General features: G+C 38.7%; 1 protein-coding gene across 3 annotated transcripts in view; it reads right to left on the bottom strand.

Annotated features, from left to right (window-relative positions):
- Positions 1-12,061, bottom strand: part of Sik2 (salt inducible kinase 2) — a 121,587-nt gene that overhangs the window by 27,711 nt on the left and 81,815 nt on the right. The gene's annotated exons all lie outside the window — the stretch shown is intronic.

Genomic DNA, 12,061 nt, shown 5'->3' with positions numbered 1-12,061 from the left:
CTATTTACACATGCTGTCTCTGTGGACTGTGTTGTTTGTCCATTGCTGTGTAAAAATGACCATCAGTACAGCATAAGGTAATCCATTGCTTAGCTCAAAGCTCTTGGATCAGGTGTCAGCCAGGTCTCCACCATTTTATGCTAACCACGGTGTAGGTCAGATGGGCTTTATGTAGAGGCTGTAGGAGCAACTACATCCATTCTCTTACAGTCCCGTTGGCTCTAGAATAAGACTTCCCATGAGGTAGATTAGTCAAAAATATACAGATCCACTTAACGTAAGTATCGCCTAGCCTGGGAGCCCTCATGAAAGAAATGAAGGGCCAAAGAAGCAGTTAGCATTAGCCCTGCACTTACTGAACTGGAAAAAGCAGAGTAAGTCGTGAAAACGTGGTGAGGCTGGCTTGGGCCCAGGGACTGGAATAGAGGAGGAGCTAGGAAGCTAAGGGAAGAATCCGCTGCCAGGTTCATGCAGTTCTTGTACCTTTGAGTGCTCTGCTGTCCTAGAGCCTCTCAGCCTTTTGTTTTCCCCCAGTACTAGGAATTGAACCTAGGGTCTTTGCATTGAGCTGTACCTCCAGCCCTTTATCAAAACAGTAATGGTAAGTTGCTAAGTTGCCCACGTTGGCCTCCAACTGTGATCCTCCTGCTTCAGCCTCCCAAAGTGCTGGGATTCCAGGAATGTACCACCAATCCTGTTTCATATACAGTCTTTTAAGGCAAATGAGTACAGACTTTACCAAGTAATAATTCTCTAAGTGACGTCCCATACATTTTCAGCAGAGGCTCTTCTGAATAGTTCATTATCATGTAAGGGCAATATGGCCTACCCATGGACCACCTATCACTGTTGTCACTTATTCACTCATTTATGGAATACAGTGGCACTACACCCTCCAAACAGTTAACAGCCTCTCCCTTATATTCTTAGTCATACTGCATTCACAGTTTAGATACACAGAATGCACTCGGAAAACACTGTACTCAAATGCCTTCAATATGCACAAAATTTCAATGAGCTCTGGTATAAATTCAATTTAGTCTTCTGCTAAGCCTTTATACAGTTTTTTATTTATTTTTATTTTTGGTACTGGGGATCAAACTTGGGAGCTTCTGCTTGCCAGTTTTTTATTCTTGCTGAAGGAAAACATTCCTATTGGTTTGTAAATTATTCCCCTACTGTCTTACATTGTTATATACTGCCTTGAGATGTCTGGCAGGATCAGCTCACATCTAGCTGGTGCAGTGATACACATCTGGGGAGCTTTAAGAGATGACTCAAAGGGGACCAGGTTCAGTCTCCATTGCCAGACTGACTGGCTGTGGTACTCTGGTTCAGTCTTGGTGAGCCTTAGTTTCTCCATCTGTAAAGTGGCAATAGTACACATACCTAATCAGCCAGTTACTGTGAGGGTCAGTGTGTTAAGGTAAATGTATACTCGTTCACATAATTAGACTATGCACATATCACTAGCCCAGGCCAAATAATCCCTCTTCTTGCTGACATAGAAATTGGAGGCATGAAGCTTCCAGGAAGAGTACAACAGTGAAACAAGGGAGAACGAGAGTTGACTTTCAGTTTTGCCACTTCTAGCTTCAAGTCTCCTAGGAAAGTGATTTAACTTCCTTAGCTTCCATATCTCTCCCTGTGTGCATAATCCACCTACCAAGATAGGATGCTGCCAGGATTAAATGAGATTAAGAACGTAAAATGCCTGGAGCACAGACAAGAGATGTCAACATTCCTCTGAAATATTATCACCAACAGCTGCCTTTCAGAGATAATGGTCCTGAGAAAATACATAGGAGAGCTAGAAAAAGTGTAGTGGGAGCTTAAGGGTTCTGAGATAAAAGAGGGGGCATCTGGGTAAAGGGCTTTAGCTACAGTCTAATGCTGGTAAACAACACTGTGGAGTAGGAGAGAGAGTTGCCCCTGAGACAGACGTGTGTGTGTGACTGTCACTTCATCACGTAACCTCAATTCCATCTTACACACCATTTTCCAAAACGAGTGTCACAAAGACCTTAGCTTCTCTCCTCAACCTCTGACTGGCTGGCCAGTCCTCTCACCTTATAAACCACATGTACACACAGAGGTATAGGTTTCTGTTTTCTAAAAAATCACACTCCCAAATGAGTCAAGCACTATATGTCTTAATCTGGTTTAAAGAGGGAAAGGTTAATTTACTTACTAGGAAAAGCACAAGAAGCTCTGGGATGTTTGGAGATCCTAAAATAGGTACAATAATGGCTAAACTTTAAACCATAACCACTGGATGAGTCTTGGGATATGTAAGTTGAAGATACTTGTCTAATGCCACTGTAAACTCTCAATGTCTCAATGTCTTATACAACTACTTCATTCTTAACCTCCCACATCCCAGCTAAATGACCTGAGAAGAGTGGCCAAGGTACAGGGCCATCCTGAAGGCAGCCTGGCCATGGTGGAGTTGGGCTCTCTCATTGGTGCACTTCACAGCAAGGGAGCAGGAGCTAGGAAAGCCTGGCTGTATCTGTGGAGTCCAGTTTCAAACTTGGCTTTACAAAGCTAGAACAAAGAAAGCTTTCTGTTCACTCACAAAAAAGAATGGTACTAAGCAGCTTTTTACTTCCCTTTTCTGTATGTAACTGAGGAAAAATAAGAACTTGAGTCTGTCCGGGACATTAAGGAAACACTGAAATCACCTAGGCTCACCAAGCTATTACAGTGTCACATATATAGGTCTTCTATAACCTTGTCAGACAGAGACCTTCGACAGCTATTGTCACCACCTGATGAAAGGGTTAAGGAAGACTTTGAAGTCAGGCAGATTTGGGATCAAATCCTACATCTAATATTAGGCATGTAATATTGGGCAAATTATTGATCTCAGAGTCTTGGTTTCCTCATTTGCAAACAAAATGCAGTTTATAAAGTTCTGAGTATTTGATATAAGCAGAAAAAATATATTGAAACATGGCAGGTGGTCAGTAAATGGGATCAATTGTTGATATTACAATTATTGTCACTATTATTTTATTTATCTGTCTTTCCTATCCAACTAAATTCCTTGACAGTAGGGGAAGAATGACAGTAAATATACCCAGCCCCATAGTATGCTGTCTGTAGAGAAAAGCTGTTCAATCAGTCTGCTGCATGATTTATTATCATTCTCTCTCCCTCTCCTCTTTCCCTCTCTATCTCCCCCTATTTAATCTAGGGTCTGCATTTGCTCTGCCACCTACCTCTACACACCCACTTCATGTCCTTATCTCTTCTAAACGTGCTCTGCAAGGTGCTGATCTACACACTATAAAGAAGATCATAATAACTCTTTCTCCTTTGTCTTTTCCTTGTTCTTCAGTACTGGAGATTAGACCCAGGTGTGATCCACAGTGGAGCTACACAGGCTCATTAAATTGCCCAGGTGGGCCTTGAACTCGTGATCCTCTAGCTTCAGCCTCCCCAGTAGCTGGGATTATTGGTGTGCATCACCATGCCCAACAAGATTTCTTCTTAACAATTCTATGAGGGGGCCCAGGATTTAGCTCAGTGATGTGGAGCCTGCCTTGCAAGATCAAGGTCCTGAGTTTGATCCCTAGTACCAGGGAAACAAACATAATTCTATGAGGATGTCTTATTTTAGAAAAAAGTGAAGAAAGCTAGATACCCTGCCTGAGATTATCCAGTTAGCCACTACTTGGAGAACTGGAATAGAAAAGGAAGTTTGACTACAAAGCCCTCACTGTTAACCACCATCTTTACGCCCTTCTTTAGCATAGTGATAAGTAGCTATTTTTGAGCAAGTTAATAACTGTTAGGTTTAAAAAGTGGCAACAGAAAGGTACTTAAAAATAAAAGCTTTTTGCTGGGCAGGGTGGTTCACACTTGTAATCCCAGCACTTGGGAGGCAAAGACAGGAGAATCACTGTCATTTTGAGACCAGCCTGAGCTACATAGTGAATTCCAGCTCAGTCTCAAATACATAGTGAGACGCTGTCTCAAAAAAAAACCCAAAATAAATAAATAAATGAACAAATAAAAGCTTTTTTAGTTCTCCATAGGAATCTGGATAATTTTCTTTATTCAGTCTGTAGCTTTTTGCCAAAAGTATATAGTCAAATAAGGGGCAAGTAAGGAGGATGAAAAGTGAAATTTCAGGATGTTTATCACCATGTATTAACATGGAATGGACTATACAAGTGTCCTTTAGTTTCTGCAAGGGTTTGTTGTCCACGTCTACAGATGTTTATATAACCCTTATACAACCGGGTGTGATACTTGCATATAACACAAACACATCCTCCTGTATACACTTTAAATTATCTCTAGATTATATCTAGTATCTAACATAATGTAAAAGCTATATAAATAATTGTCATACTGTATTGTTTAGGGTATAATGGCAAGAAAAAAGTCTGTACAGCTTCAGTACAGACACAACTCTATACTAGGCCTAATTACACTGGCAAATGTAAGATTTTGTTTTCTAAGTATTTTCCATCCATGGTTGGATGAATCCCAGGATGCAGAATCCACAGATACAGAAAGTTGACTGTGTTCCCATTTCATCATACTGACCAAGTTCATTCATTCCTTCATTAAATATTTGAATGCCATACATGTGTTAATCACTGTAGAAACACAGATGAGTCTTACACACAGAATAGAAAAACACCACACACCATCACATGACTTTTGGAGAGCATTACGGAAACAATCACTTGGACATTACTCTATATACCAGACTTAGACCTGCTTGGCCATCCTGGAAAGGAAACATCTTTCTGTTTTAATTCTCTCATCTGCAAGTTAATACCTAAACATATGGCTACTATATACACTTACTGCTTGCTATTTCTCTGCCATAAAACTTATGCCATGCAATGTTAGACCGACTTTGTATTTTTGTATAAAAATTATACAAATATAAATTATATAAATATTAAACTATACAAATATAAAATTAATCTTATATTTTTGTATGAAAGTATATGTTATATATTTATGGCATACAATGTAATGCAATATATGTTTGCATTGTGGAATGATTAAATCTTGCTAATTAGCAAATGCATCGCCTATTATTTGTAACTCTTCTCCAAGAAAGAATTATCTTCTATTTTACTTATTCACTTGGTCATTTATCATGTTGATGTTATCTATTGCTATGAATATTTATTTTAATCTTCAAGTTACAATTCAATACTATTTTTATGCTCAAATCAGTCCATCTTTGGCTGTCAGAATCTAATTCATGTTGACTCCTGCATCTTTTCAGCCTGCTTCCTTCCATTAAAATTTTTTTTTATTTGGGCTGGGGATTTAGCTCAGTGATGCTGCCACCTGCCTCACAAGCGCAAGGTCCTGAGTTTGATCCCCGGTACCAAAAACTAAAACAAAAAGCAAAAATTAAAAAAAAAATTGTATTTTCAGCATTTCCTTATTTTTGACACCAGATTTTTTTAAGGCCACCTGTATTTTCCCTGCCCCTGCCTTGAAGTGACCACTTCTCCAAGGAGTCATGTTCTTTTTAGTGAAGATGGCATTTAGAAACCAAGACTAGACCCTAGACCTGCTTGCTGATTGCCAAAGTATCCATGGTTGGAAATGACTTAGCCAATATTCAAACAGATGAGGTACATTATATTACAGATGTTCTAACAATGCCACTAATCAGAAGTTTAATCCAACTTTAAATTGGAGGTAAAGCTATCATAAACCCAGGAAAAAAATCCTTTTCATTAAGTAGGGATGAGAACTCTTCTAATTTATCCTTGTCACAGTAAAAGTGGGTTATTGAGGGCTTTCTTTTATCTATAATATTAGAAGCTATGTTAACAACATCCTTACCACCAAGGAAATGGGTATAAATAGGATATTAATAGGCTAAATGCTCATTTTAGTAATCTATATTCATTTTACACAAACTGGGCGTGGTGGCACACACCTGTCACCCCAGCACTCAGGAGGCTGAGACAGGAGGATTACCCAGAATTCAAGCCTGAACTACACAGTGAGACCTTGTCTCCAAAACTGGGTATCTCAAAGTGTAACAGATACATTTTATATCAAGATGATACATGTTCCCATCCTAACAGGTATATTCTCTAAGTTTTTACTCTCAGAATGTTTTTGAGATTTCTTGATATATCCATATTATCTCATCTGGTTTTCGTGTGGCCTGAATGTTTACAGAAATAGGATTTTTTTTTTTTTTTTTGGTACCAGGGATCAAACTTGGGACCTTGTGCTTGCGAGGCAGGTTGCGGCACCACTGAGTTAAATCCCCGGCTCTACAGAAGTAGGATTTGAATTATAGTCTTTAACTGCAGATCTGTTACTGTCATGGACATCAAGGCCCCAAACCTCAGTCCTGTAACTACCTTTAATGCAACTAACTAGTAACACTTGATCGGAGCCAAAAGGCTGAGAAGTGATTACAACTAACCAATAACAGACATGGCTCTATTTGACTGTATACTACAATTGCCATTACTGTTTTCTGCTTTATATTTTAAAAGTTGACTAATCTTTATCTTCCTGATTAAAAAAACCTTTATTACTTCATCACTAAATTACTTAAGTTACCAGTGCCCAAACATCATTAGCAAACAGCCAATGCTTTGGGAATAAAAGAGCCCAATAAACTGGTCCTGAGGATTATTGTCTTTTTTTGTTTTCTCTTTTTTGAGATGGGATCTTGCTATGTTGCCTAGGCTGGCCTTGAAAAAGTAATCCTGCTGACTTTTCTCCAGAACAGCTGGAACTAAGGTGTGTGCCACCATGCCTACCACGGATGATTACTATTTAATGGAAACCAATCGTAGCAGAGAATTTTGTTTGTTTAAATGAAATGCTACAATATATTAAACATTAAAATGTAACTGGGGGAATTACTAAAATGCAGATTCTGATTCGGTAAGTCTAGGGTTGGGCCTGAGACCCTGCATTGTTCATGCAAGCAGTGAAGTGATGATGCTCATGCTGCTGGTGCTAGAGCAGCAGATCCCTGTACTCAGAGTGCAAGGAACAGAGAATAACACACAAGGCGTGAATAAGATATAGAAGATGTTTAAGTTTGTCCATGTTTACTGTTGCAAAATGATTATAATTACTAAATACTTTCAGGATTTTTATTATAATTAAGAGAAATTGTTAGGTAAACTAGTCACTTAAAAAAAAGAAAACAAAACACTGAAAACCTGTTTTCAAGCTAAGAAAAAGTAAATAATTTCTAGAGTCAACATAGCCAATGCAATTTTAAATCTCCAACAGTGTGTTATAGTGTTTAATTTATAATTTAAAAAATCCTCCTATAGAGCAGCAGATGGTTTTGGGGTTAAATTTATCCTCCTCGAATTACCAGCAGAATTTAACTATCCAGCCTTGATGAAGAGTTACACATCCTTTGTAATTATTAGAACAGGAACAATTATGAGCAAATGAAAGCTGACTTATGAAAGGCAGGAGAGTGTCAGGGCCAAAGCTGACCCACTGCACAAATTGAATACCAATCAGCCAGCACTGATGTCAGTGCACACTCGGCTGCCCACCAAAAAGTGCCACTTGCGCAGTTCACTCCCAAACAAGTCCTCTCCTATCTTAACAGGAGGGCAAAGGAATAATCATCACAGCTACACTTGATCTTAGCCAAAAGCCCGAGAAGCGATATAACCATCACAGCTGAGATGAAATGTGATCTGCTGACCAGTGGGAACCATCTATTTGTCCAGTCAGGGAATTCAATGGGAAGCAAAGCAATATTCTTCAGTGTCAGTGGAACAAGGAGTGAAGAGAGGAAACTAAACCAACCAAGTCCAACTGAGCTCTCTGCCATGTTCCAGCCTTAGCGTGCTGCTCCTGCTAAACGAGAGTGAAGGGCACAAAGTCTCATTGTGCTTACTCATGCAAGGCTCTTTTTACATTTTACACAATATGAGTAGCAGCAGGATTACAAATGGAAGGCTTTCAATAAATATTTTTCCAATAAAATCTGTCATCGCCCCATCTGTTTTCAGTTCTAGGGCACAAAACTAGAATTGTATTCACAGAAATCTTTTCTCAAGGTCTTCTAGTAGGTAGGAAAATTTTTTAGAAGCAATGGTAGAGAGGGTGGGTTGTCACTACATCAAACCAGAAAGGAAGCGGAAGACAAATGATGCACAAGTCAGATTACTCAGGCTAATTTTACATTGCTAATTACATGCAAGATTCTCTCAGAGGACAAAGTTAATTTGCCCTACGTAGAGATAATTTTCAATAAAAGTGAAAAACTTTCCTTGTTTCTTTAAGATTTGTACTAATAAGTCTTTAAGGCTGGTTAATTAAAAAAATATGATGAAGGAGCTGTCAAAATTTTAAGGCTTTGTTTTCAATGGAATTGATTATACATTGAGTACAACTTTTATTAAGTGTTAATATGGTGCCTGGAGCTTAATTAACAATTTACCCAACAAACACTTAAATAGCACTATGTACCAGGCACTGTTCTAAGTACTGCATAAATATTAATTGAATTAATAACCACTATGAGATATGTACTTGTGTCACTCCCCCTTTATAGATAAGGAAATAAGAGAGGTTAGTAAATGTGTCCAGGGTCTTTAAGCTAGTAAGCAAGTCTCAGAATTCAAGCCACATACCCAGCTTCTAGAGCCCATACCTTTTCCTCATGCCCTTTATTGCCTTCCTCTCTCTAATAGTCACTAATATCTACAGTGTTCCTGAAAAAACACATGAATCTCTACTTAATAGAGAAACCCTGTCCCGAGAAGTTAATCACCACAAGGTCACAGCCACAAGTACCACAGCCAGCACTTCTATCAGTACTATTACCAAACTCAAAACTCAATATGAATCCAAGTTTGAACTGTATTTTCTGAAAATTTCCCCCAAATAATTCATGCATTTTTATCTTTAAGCACTTCTTACAAAAATTTTAGATTGGGAAAAATAACTGTTTTTAACTTAAAGCCTGAACAGGAGGAAATAGTATGGAATTACTAAAACTACTGAAAGTGAACTTTTTTGTTTATTTGTTTTTGAGACAGGGTTTCACTATGTAGTCCAGGCTGGCCTTAAACTCACTGCCCAGGCTGGGATCAAACTTACGGTGATCCTCCTGTCTCAGCCTCCTGAGTGGTGGGATCACTCCCAGCTTGAAAGCCAATACTGATTTGCATTCAGCCTCTTACTCTGAATGTACTAATGCTAATACTTTACCAGGGCTGGAGGTCTCATGATTGAGGCAGTGAACACACACAGGAGTGGGTGAATCCATGGGTCTTTAGTGTCTGAAGTCATTATCTACTGTGCAGAACCTAAACTAGAAACTGACCTCAAAGCCATGTCTCTGTCTTTATTAAAATGAACTATGCCTGATGCTTCTATTCCACTTGCTGCCTTATAAACAGATATTTTAATTTAAACATATTTTTGGTTTGTGTTATTTTTCAATCTCAAAATATAAAACGGCTAAAACAGTTTACTTAGCAATTAAAGGGACCTTCATAAGTGAAAGAAGCAGGAAAAAAAGTCTAATTTAAGGCAACAATTTTGTAGTTTATTCTGGGTTCTTTCAATTTCTTTCCATGGAGTTCTATCTTTCCTGTGTTACATTTCTTTACAAGTCAAGAATTCTCAGAGGTCAGAGATAATGTTCTAAAAGGTAAGCAGGGCCATCAAAAAGATTATCAGGCCGGGAATTTAGCTCAGTGGTTCCGCCGCCTACGGCGAGTTCGATCCCCGAGTTCAATCCCCAGTACAAAAACAAAACAAAACAAAAAAAAGTTAGATTATCTATGGATGAAAATAAGTATTCTAGAGAAATTCTTTAGACAAGACATATACACTTTCTATGATGTAGAAAGACAACAGCCTCTGCTAACTGTCTAGGCACTTCTATCATTCCTCACTGGCATTTGTTATATTTTCACTAGTGAAAGCCTGGGTCTTCCCTAACACTCCCATTCTCACTCTGGCCTTTGCTTTTGCACTTGCTGACCTGTATGCCTGGAGTAGTCACTCAGACCCTGACACCTATCTTCTTTGTCTCATTTTCTCTGCTTGCCTCATTCTCAATCCCTCCACAAATACTTTCTTGTTAATCAAGTCTTAGCTAATAATTTCCTTGGTTCATCCACTCAAAGTTAGTTTTTCGTCTAGCCTCAGGCCTTGAAAACAATGATTTTTTGGTGTTATTTTTACTTACTGAACACTTACTAAATTTTGGGGTTAAGAATAGCAAGGACAAGGTCCCGAGTTCGATCCCTGATACCTCCCCAACCCACCAAAAGTAGCGAGATGACAGAGAAAAAGTTTGAGCCTCAAAATATAAATAATGAGCAAAATAAAAGACAATAGGAAACAGGGAGACAGATCTTTTGCAAATGGGAAGGGGACCAAGAGATGGAAGGAGGAGGGAAGGGCAGGGAGTGAGGAAGGGGATGGAAAAAGAATTAAGATGTGTTATGTACATGTACCAACTCTTTTTTTTGTTTTTTGGTACCAGGGATTGAACTTGGGTCCTTGCGCTTGCAAGGCAGGCCACTGAACCGCTGAGCTAAATCCCCAGCCCCCATGTACCAACTCTTTATGAGAAATGTAAACATTATGTACTGTAAACATGAATTAATAAAAAAAGATTTTAAAAAAGAATATATTAAAGTGCTTAGACATACTGTTTTGTGCATGTGTCTCTTTGAGGAAAGGAAGCTAGGACACTAAATGTATAAATATAGAATGAAGGAATCCAAAATTCAGTTAGTGAGAACCTGTTGAGGTATAATAATTGACATATAAGTCTTGGAAACTATAATAGTGTGGCTGGAGACTTGGGTTTGAATTGTAGGTCAACTATTTATTATCTGTATCACCTCAGCAATTTATTTAATCTCTCTGTTTCAACTTTCTCATCTAAAACTGGCAAATGGCTATGGTAGGATACAAACTCAATACTAAAAAAATCAATAGTGCTCCTGTACACCAATAATAAATTCACCGAGCAAGATAGTAGGGAAACAATACCTTTCATAATAGCAGTAAGAGAAATCAAATACTTAGGAATTATCCTAACCAAGGAAGTAAAAGACTTGGACAATGAAAACTATAGTACCCTGAGAAAGGAATTCAAAGAGGACGTTCAGAAAATGGAAAGATCCCGTTCCTGGATCAACAGAACCAATACAGTAAAAATAGCCAAACTTCCAAAACTGTTACATGGATTTAAAACACTCCCAATCAAAATACTAATAGTATTTCTCACAGAATGAAAGAAGGCAACCCCAAAATTCATATGAAATTAGAAGAGACCTAGAATAGCAAAAGCAATTCTGGAGGAAAAGGGGAAGGGAGGGGGATCTCAATCTCAGACTTCAAGTTAAACTACAGAGCTACAATGATAAAAACAGCATGGTATTGGCAAAACAAACAAACAAACAAACAAACACACACACACACACCAAACCAGACTGTGGATTAATGGAAGAGAATAGAGGATGTAGAAACAACTAAATCTTAGCAGGGGCCGGGGATTTAGCTCAGTGGTTTGGTAGCCTGCCTTGCAAGTGCAAGGACCCGAGTTCAATTCCCAGTACCAAAAAATATGCTATATGGGGGCAGGGATTTAGCTCAGTGGTCATGCTGCCTGCCTTGCAAGCTCAAGGACTCAAGTTTGATCTCCAGTAGCACCCCCAAAATGCTATTTATTCAGAATGGAGTACTACTCTGACCTCAAGAAGGATAAACCTAAGACATTTGTAGGAACACAGATGCACCTTGAGACCATGTATTAAGTGAAGTAAATTAGACACACAAGCTTAAATATTGCATGGTTTCTTTGATATGAGAAACCCAATATATAAATAAAGTACCAAATAAACCAGGCTTGGTGGCACACACCTGTAATTGAGGTACTTGGGAGGCTTAGGTACAAGGATTGCCCCTGGCTATGTAGTGAGTTCAAGGTCAGCTATTTAATACAAGGCAAAAACCCATCTCAAAAAATGAAAAGTATAGCCAGGGATTTGGCTCAGTGATTCCGCCACCTGCCTTGCAAGCACAAGGGCCTGAGTTCAATCCC

Source organism: Fukomys damarensis, unplaced genomic scaffold (genome assembly GCF_012274545.1).
Source record: "Fukomys damarensis isolate Sample0158 unplaced genomic scaffold, DMR_v1.0_HiC HiC_scaffold_16, whole genome shotgun sequence".
NCBI classification, from domain to species: domain Eukaryota; kingdom Metazoa; phylum Chordata; class Mammalia; order Rodentia; family Bathyergidae; genus Fukomys; species Fukomys damarensis.
Note: the sequence above shows the minus strand (reverse complement) of the source record. Positions and strands in the feature narration are given on the sequence as shown.